Raw genomic sequence first — 9,788 nt, forward strand, 5'->3', positions numbered from 1 at the left:
TCCTTACCATTAGATTTAGGCAATCCAGTGATGAAATCCATAGAAATGTCCAACCAGACCTCCTCAGGAATAGGTATGGTTGCAATAGCCCTGGAAAAGCTGAGGTATCATATTTAGCAGCTTGACAAGTTCTGCAATTTTTCACAAAAACCTTGACATCTTTGGACAAGCCCTTCCAATTAAAAATAGTTTTAATTCTCTTAATAGTAGCATCCCTACCAGAATGTCCTCCTCCAGGAGCATTATGGTGCCAGCTCATAATCTGATTTCTCAACTGAGAATCAGGACCAACAAGAATTTTGTTTTTCTTCTTGATTAAACTCCCTATCAAACAGTAATCCTCCCACTATCCATTATTCTGCTGCAGCTCAGACATAAGTTGCACTAAATGAGCATCAAGAGTATAACTGTGATTGATGATACTCTCAATGTCAGATGACACAGTTGAGATGGCCATGAAAAGTATTCCAGCCCCATTGACCCTGGATAAAGCATCTGCAGCCACATTTTCTTTACCTTGTTTATACTGTACTTCATAATCAAAACCAAGGAGTTTAGACAACCAAAACTGCTGAAATGGGGTAGAAATCTTCTGCTGCAGTAGCCATTTAATACTTTTCTGATCTGTCTTAATGATAAAATGAGTGCCAGTAAGATATTGCTCCCATTTTTGTACAGCAAAGACAATTGCCAGCAATTCTTTTTCATACACAAATAATCTTTGCCACTTTGGACCTAGAGCTCTGCTGATAAAAGCTAAAGGGTGTGCATCTTGCATCAAAACAGCCCCTATACCAGTTTTTGAAGTATCAGTCTCTACTATGAATTATTTATTGAAATCAGGGATGGCCAATACAGGTGCTGTAGTCAAAGCAACCTTAAGTTTCTGGAATGATTATTGAGCTGCCTCAATCCAGTGAAACCCCTCCTTTTTAAGCAAATCTATCAAAGGTTTGCTGAGAAGTGCATACCCACTCACAAACTTCCTATAATATCCAGTGAGACCTAAAAAGCTTCTTAATTCTTACACATTAGATGGCACTGGCCAACTGTCAATAGCAGAAAGCTTGCTTGGATCTGTCTCAATTCCTTTGGCAGAGATATAATGACCAAGGTACTTTACCTTAGTTTCAGCAAAAGTACATTTACTTTGCTTAGCATACATCTGGTTATCCTTCATCAAGGTGAACACAACAGCTAAATGTACCCAATGCTCATCTAAATTCTTGCTATAGACTAAGATATCATCAAAGAAAACCAACACACATTTCCTGAGTAATGGTTTAAAAACAACATTCATCCAAGCTTGAAAAGATGCAGGTGCATTTGTTAGGCCAAAAGGCATAACTAAGAATTCATAATGGCGAGTATGTGTTTTGAAAGCAGTTTTGAAAACCTCATCTGGATGTAATCTGAGTTGATGATAGCCAACCCTCAAATCCAATTTACTAAAATACTGTGCTCCTGCTAATTCATCAATAAGCTCATCTATCACTGGGATTGGAAACTTATCTTTTATAGTTTTTCTATTCAATTCCCTGTAGTCAATGCATAGCCTCCAGGTACCATATTTCTTTCCCACTAGTACAACTGGAGAAGCAAATGGACTGGAACTGTCCTGAATTATCCCTCTATCCAGCATCTCTTGTACCAACTGCTCAATCACATCCCTTTGTTTCAAAGGATATCTATAGGGTCTTATGTTAACTGGTGTTGCATTGGGTTCCAGAGGGATTTTATGATCATAAATTCCTCTATGTGGGGGTAAATCAGTAGGCTCCTCAAATACTGCAACAAATTTTTCCTTTAAATCTGTCAATTTTGGCCACTTAGGCAACTGACCCTCCTTAGACTTATCTGTGGTGATAGAATTCAGAGAAGACACACCAAATAAATTTCTAACCTAAATAAAACACAAGTGAGCTGCAGTCTGTAATAATTTGAGTGAAGGTGGCTTGTTTAAGACCTTCACCTTATGGTATGGTACTCCCTGCAAACTGATTAGAACCCCTTTTATCAAAAACTCCATTTTCAACTTCTTAAAATCCCATTTCACAGTTCCCAAGGTACTCAACCATTGGACTCCTAAAACCATGTCACAGCCTCCTAAGAGAATCAACATAGCTTCTGTGGCTAAAGCTTTTCCACCCATGTCCCATTGGAAATTTTTGCAAATTTGAGTACAGGGTATATGGTTGCCATCAGCCACTGTCACAGCTTGAGGTTCAATTAATTCCAGCTTACAATTCAAAGACTGAGCAAGGTGGATATCAATAAAATTATGAGTACTACCAGAGTCAATTAGAACAGAAATTGTCTTAGCCTCCACTACTCCCTTAATTCTCATAGTCTGAAAGTTTTGACCTCCTACCAAGGCATTAACTGAAATGCGCGCAGGGTTCATTATCCTCCAAATCTTGAGGAATCATGACTTCCTCCTCTTCAACTGGCTCCAAATCCCCTGGTACTTCAACAGTGAACAACTGGGATTTTCTAAACTTGCATTTATGACCCCTTTCATAGGCCTGGTCACAAAAATTGCACAAGCCCTTAGCAATCTTTTCAGCCCTGACATCAGCAGGTACAAACTTACTATTCCTATTCTATTTGGGGTTAAACTTTGTCAAAACCAATGGATCAGGTTTATTCTGAGGAGTAGGTAATAGAGGAGGCTTTGAATTTGCCAATAAGGGAACAGATTGCATTGGTTTTGGCATAAGAGTAAGGTTAATCCTTGGGGCTTTCTGAGACATAATAGATAATGATTCTTCTTGTAATCTAGCATATTCAATAGCTTGAGCAATAGAATCTGGCTTGAAAGCCCTCATAAAAGGCTTGACTGAAGGCTTCAGACTGTAGGAACAATCGGACCTTGGCTCTGCGTTTTATGATACTAATTAAAAATTCGAACAGAATATTAACCTTAATCACTACGGCGCAAGCGATTCAAATCCACGTCTTCTACTGTATTCCCTGATTCTCTTTGGACGAAGTGTGGCCTTCGATCTCCCAAGGTGTGCCTCTCCTTAAAGCTCCGAAAATCCAAAACCCTAGCTGTCTCCTTGAGAAAAACGTCTGCCTCTCTCAAACTCTAGGATGAATTTGTTTTGGTGTCTTTCAGCTTTAGAAGAACGAGAATATATATAGGCTACAGTAGGGATCATGGACCATTAGCTCAGGCCTTCCAATGACATTCAAGGCCAGGCCCAATGTCATTAAATATTGATTTAATCCACTAAAGAATTAATATTTGTACTACCTTTCCTAATTCCGTAAATTAATTATTTAATTCGGCTCCCATTTTAATTGCTTATAAATTCCCCATGTTTAAGATATCGCATGTCCATTAATTAAATTAATTTCTGACAATTAATTTAATCAATATCTTTTATCCTTGATCATCCACTCAACCTTATAATTATGCAAGAACAAATCTACCTACAGGACTAAAGCATAATTATCTTTACGAGCTTTCAAGAGGACATCATCGCCCTAATATATTTTTCGGACACGGTTTGCGTCTATAGTCAATATCCCACTCTGTATATAATGTCATTGCCAAATACATAAATTCGTAATTTCAAATAAATTACTTTACTTCTGGGTCAAGGCATGTGCATTAAATACAAGTGTCAATCACTATATCCGGATTAAGAACTTAAGCATTAATAACATCATAGAATCTTAGTTCTTTATTGTCAGAATTAAAGAAACAATTATTCTACTATTTTGATCCCGCTCAATATACACAAAGTATATAAGTATTATTCAATAATCAAGATAAACTATTTCCAAATGATACTTCAGCCGTTCCAGTGGTTTGTCTAACACCACCTCGACTGTGAATCTTTATTATATTATATAAGGAGTCTGACAATCTAATCTTCTGCTATCCCATTTGATACTAGATTGTCTACAATATATAATATACAAACAATGTGAAAACATGCATTCAAGATTCTCAAATAATTGTTATATACTTCAAACGAATATTTCAGTATAACCCTAACAATGTCCCACTTACACTCAAGATATTCTTTGAGTATATCAGTGTCTATTACAAGCAATCCACTACCAACTATAATAACTATGTGACCAAGTATCTGACTCCTATCGCTTCCACGTGCTACTGAAAAGCCTTAGCTGGCAAGCTCTTCGTGAAAGGATCTGCCCGGTTATCCTTCGATGCTATGTCAGCCACAATGATATCTCCTCGCTTCACGAACGTATGAGGTGATACTTACGCTCTATGTGTTTCCCTGCCTTATGGGCCCGTAGTTCCTTGGTATTCACTACAGCACCAGTGTTATCACAATAAATAGTGATTTGCTATGGCAGATTAGGAACCACATCCAAATCCAGCAGGAAGTTTCGGAACCATATAGCCTCTTTGGCTGCCTCAGAGGCTGCCACATATTCGGCTTTCATGGTTGAGTCTGCGATGCATTTCTGCTTCACACTCCTCCATATTACGGCTCCACCTCCCAAAGTAAAAACACATCCCGAGGTGGACTTTCTCTTATCCTTATCTGTCTGGAAATCCGAATCGGTATATCTTAGAGGCAATAAATCAGAGGACTTGTAAACTAGCATATACTCCTTAGTCCTTCGCAGGTACTTGAGTATTGCTTTTACGGCACTCCAATGTTCTTGTCCTGGGTTTGACTAGTATCTGGTAACCATGCCCACGGCAAAGCAGATATCAGGCCTCGTACATAACATTGCATACATTAGGCTTCCACATGTCGAAGCATAAGGAACTGCCTTCATGTTCTCTATCTCCTTAGGTGTCGAAGGACACTGACTCTTTGATAGAGTAACTCCATGTCTGAAGGGTAAATTACCCTTCTTGGAAACCTGCATGTTAAAACGAGCTAATACGTCATCTATGTAGGGCTCCTGAGATAAAGCCAACATCCTTTTCTTGCGATCCCTTATAAGTTTGATCCCAAGGATGTATGCTGCTTCACCTAAGTCCTTCATTTCAAATTGTTTGAACAACCATGCCTTTATTGAAGACAACATCTTAACATTGTTTCCAATGAGTAAAATGTCATCAACATAAAGCACTAGAAAAACCACTGCATTTCCCTCACATCTCTTATACACGCAAGCTTCTCTTGGACATTGATCAAATCCATACGACTGGACTGCCTGATCAAAGTGAATGTTCCAATACCTAGAAGCTTGTTTAAGTCCATAAATAGACCTCTTCAGCTTACATACAAGATGCTCTTGGCCTTCTTTAATGAATCCCTCTGGTTGCTGCATATAGATGGTTTCCTCAAGATTTCCATTAAGGAAAGCTGTCTTGACATCCATTTGCCAAATCTCATAATCGAGATGAGCTGCTATAGATAAAAGAATACGGATTGACTTAAGAATGACTACTGGCGAAAATGTTTCCTCATAATCGATACCTTCTTTCTGAGTATACCCTTTCGCAACAAGTCTTGATTTCCAGGCTTTCACCTTTTTGTCTGATCCCCTCTTTTTCTTGTAGACCCACTTACATCAAATAGGTTTTACACCTTTGGGTGGTTCCACGAGCTCCCAGACCTGATTAGAATACATTGATTCCATCTCAGAATCCATTGCCTTTTGCCAAAGACTTGCATCTTTGTCTTGTATTGCCTCTTTGTATGTCCGGGGATCATCATCATGTTCATCAGAGACCAAGTCCGAAGACTCTCCCAGAAACATGAATCTATCAGGCTGTTGAACAACCCTCCCACTACGACGAGGAACTGGCGCGGTATTAGTGACTGGTTGCATAGTCTGCTGTGGTTGTTCTACTTGTACTACAGGTTCATTATTCGTCCCTCCCACTAGTTCCTCTAAAACGATACTACTAATGGGTTTGTGATTCATTATATAGTCTTCCTTTAAGAATCTTGCATTGGTGCTAAGTGACATCCCGATTCTTAGAACTATAAAATAAATAACCTTTTGTTCCCATGGGGTAGCCTACAAACAGTTTTACTTTTGTACGAGATTCTAGCTTAGTCGCGTTTTTTTTTCAGCACATCTGCTGGACAACCCCATATTCGAATGTGTCTCAGACTCGGATTGTCCTCGATCCACAATTCTAAAGGGGTTTTAGGAACTGACTTAGAAGGTACTAAGTTCAGAAGATAAGCTGCTGTCTCTAAGGCATGTCCCCAAAACGACTTGGGTAAATCCGAATAACTCATCATCGATCTAACACTCTCTAAAAGAGTCCGGTTCTTCTCTCTTCTACACCATTCTGCTGGGGTGTGCCTGGTGCAGTCAACTGGGATTCTATCCCATTCTCTGATAAATATTCCCTGAATTCCCCAAGCAAGTATTCGCCACCACGATCTGATCGTAGTGACTTGATACTTTTATTATGTCGCTTCTCCGTTTTTAGCTTTGTACTCTTTGAACTTATCAAAGCACTCAGACTTATGGCGCAACAAATAAACGAACCCATATCTAGAATAATCGTCAATGAAAGTGACGAAATACTCATAACCACCTCTTGCTTGGATATTCATGGGTCCACATAAATCAGAGTGAACCAATCCTAACACTTCTTTGGCTCTATTCCCCTTCGCCTTAAAAGGCCTATTGGTCATTTTACCTTCCAAGCAAGATTCACAAACTGGAAATGGCTCCACTGCCAATGAGCTTAAAGGCCCGTCTACTACCAGTCTTTGAATCCTCCTCAAGTTAATATGACCTAATCTCAAGTGCCAAAGATATGTTTGGTTCAAACTAGAAGGTTCCTTTCTTTTATTAGAGGTAGAAGATGTGTTGTTCAATACCCTATGTTGTAGTTGCAGTGCAGGTTGACTAGGATTAATTATATACAAATTGTCTTGCAATGTACCAGAACATATAATCCCTTTATTCATCATAATAGAAACATTACGATCCAAACAAACATTATAACCATCCATAGCAAGTTTAGAAACCGAAATCAAATTCCTTCTAAAAGAAGGTACATAAAGACAATTGTTCAAAACCAAAATCCTATCAGAACCAAAAGATAAATGAATAACTCCTACTGCAACTACTGCTACTTTCGTAGCATCTCCCATGAACACGTATATCTCGCCATCTCTAAGCATTCTGGATTGCTGGAACCCCTGCATAGAGTTACAAACATGATCAGTGGCTCCAGTACCTACACACCAAGTGCTCGTAGATATAGCCGCTATAAATGTTTTTGTAACTAGAGAAAGAGACATACCAGTATTGTTTGTCTTCTTAGGAAGAGGACAATCCTGTTTCCAGTGACCCGACTGCTTGCACCGATAGCACTTTCCCTTAGGCTTTTTCACACCACCTTGAACTCCCACTGCCTTCACAGCTTTCTGTGTCTGAGCCTTTTTCTTCTTCTTATTGCTTTTCGGCTTAGAGGAAGAACCTTTCTCAGCCACATTCACTTGAACACTCTGGCGAAATAATCCTTCAGCTGCCTGAAGTTCTTTCAGCAGTTCCACAAGACTATACTGCCTCTTGTTCATGTTGTAATTCAAGCGGAACTGCTCAAAACTCTTGGGCAAGCTCATAAGGACAATGTCAATCTGGGTTTCCCCGTCAAGCTCAGCACCAAGGATCTCTATCTCATTCATATATGACATCATCTTGAGAACATGATCCCTTACAGGTGTACCTTCAGCCATCTGAGTGTTCATTAAAGCCTTCATGGCTACTTGCCTAGCAGCCCTATTCTGATCTCCAAAAAGTTCCTTGAGATTAAAGAGCATATCCGAAGTAGTGGCCATAGCCCGATGCTGATGCTGCAAACACTACACCATAGAATGCATATGGCAACACCCATGAAACGTTGCTTTAGCTTCATAATATGTTGCCATAGACCAAAAATCGATCAAAGGCAACATATATAAGCGTTGCATTTTTCGATGTTGCCTTTGCTCTTTATGGCAACACTGCATTCCTCTATGCCAACATCAAATTTTATGTTTTATTAGGCTCCAGCAGCAACGATTCAGTTAGCCTATACCAACACAAATATGTGTTGGCGTTGCGTACAGATTTTTGAAAAATGAAGTGGGCCCCACATGTGGGGACCGCTTTTGCTACGTCAGCAGGTGTGTGGACCATAAGTGACACATCAGAAGTTGTGGGACCCACCACTGCCACATAAGCAGTGACAGGACCCTGATGCCACGTCATCACATGTGGGCCCCACATTTGCCATGTCATCAACTGTGGGCCCACAATGTGCCACGTCATCAAAGGTGGGGCCCATATGCCACGTCATCATAGTGGGTCCCACCCTGCCACGTCAGCAGCAGTGGGGACATTTGCCACGTCATCATGGTGGGTCCCTCACTGCCACGTCGGCAGCAGTGGGGACCACAGGTGCCACGTCATTAAGTGGGGCCCACCTCTGGTCCCCAGTTTTTGCCAACATATTTTTCAGCAACTGCAACATATTTTAGCAACATTTTTTTGATAAATCTGTTCTTTTTGCCAACAGTTTATAATAGCAATGCCAACAGTTTTAGATATGAAAAAATGAAATAGCATGTTTGTAAGTGGCCTATCCATTACACAACCAACTGCATAATTACCAATAAAACATCAATACACAACCAACTGTATATAGAATCCACAAACTACAATTCTCCAAACTAAACCACCAACTCCATAAAACCACCAAAAGAATCCACCAACTACATACATCCACCAACTACATAGATTCACCAAAATAATCCAACAACTACATAATATATCCCAAGCAACTACAAGAAATCCACCGAATTAATTTACCAAGTACATACCATTCAACCATAGTTAATGCACAATGTCTACGTTAGAATATTATAAGCAAAAGATAAATTCTCTAAAATAGAGCAGAGATAATTAACTAAGAGCTAGTGCCACCAGTCGTAGGAGTGCCATTTTCTTGGTCACTCGAGACGGTCGTGCAAAGCTCCCCAAGATCAATGTTGATATTTGGATTTGCTTCACCCAATTTTTTAAGCACATATGTCAAATTTTCCTGGACCTTTTTGTTAACCTGAGCATCCAACTCTGATTGCACCCTCTCACTCACTTTTGCCTCGACTTCTTCCACCAGACTTTCCCTTATCTTGCTTGTGAGGTCCTGCACATACGTCTGTGTTGGAGCAGCGGCAGGAATTTTGGATGGCTCCACTGGTCTTCCTACAAGCCAAGATGAACCATGTTCTTTTCCATCTGTGATCAGTTCATCAATCCCCTCTTCTGTTGTGCTGAGCTTCTTCTTAATCTTATCCTACAAATTTAGGAGACCGAAACCAATGAAATATATCAAGTTCTAAGTTACACTAGTAATTCAGTTGCATAGCATTTAATTAAAAAAAACTAAATGCTTACAATTCTGTACTTCATTACAGAAGGCTCAGTCATATATGTGCGTCCTGGGTGTGGTTTACGAGTTTTAACAAAAACTTTCGCATCTGATGGTTCACCCGCATCCGGCATAGTCTGCTGCATCTTCTTTTGCTAGTAGAAAAGATCACAAGTATAGCAATATCAATTAGATGAGACATTAACATCCGATCATATTAGCTAATACAATTTTAAAAAGTACTATTAGCATCAAATTTATTTATCTTGGAATACATATAAACTTACAACATGACTTCAACTTTGATATTTAGTCATAGCACACATATAAATTAGAAAAAAGCACAAATTCGAATACAAACTCCATTTATAAACAGCCTATGGACGCAAACTCCATTAATAAATTAGTACATAAACTCGAAGGAAATTTAGGATAGAGCGTATACATAAAATTGAATATA

Source organism: Daucus carota, chromosome 2 (genome assembly GCF_001625215.2).
Source record: "Daucus carota subsp. sativus chromosome 2, DH1 v3.0, whole genome shotgun sequence".
Classification (NCBI taxonomy): Eukaryota; Viridiplantae; Streptophyta; class Magnoliopsida; order Apiales; family Apiaceae; genus Daucus; species Daucus carota.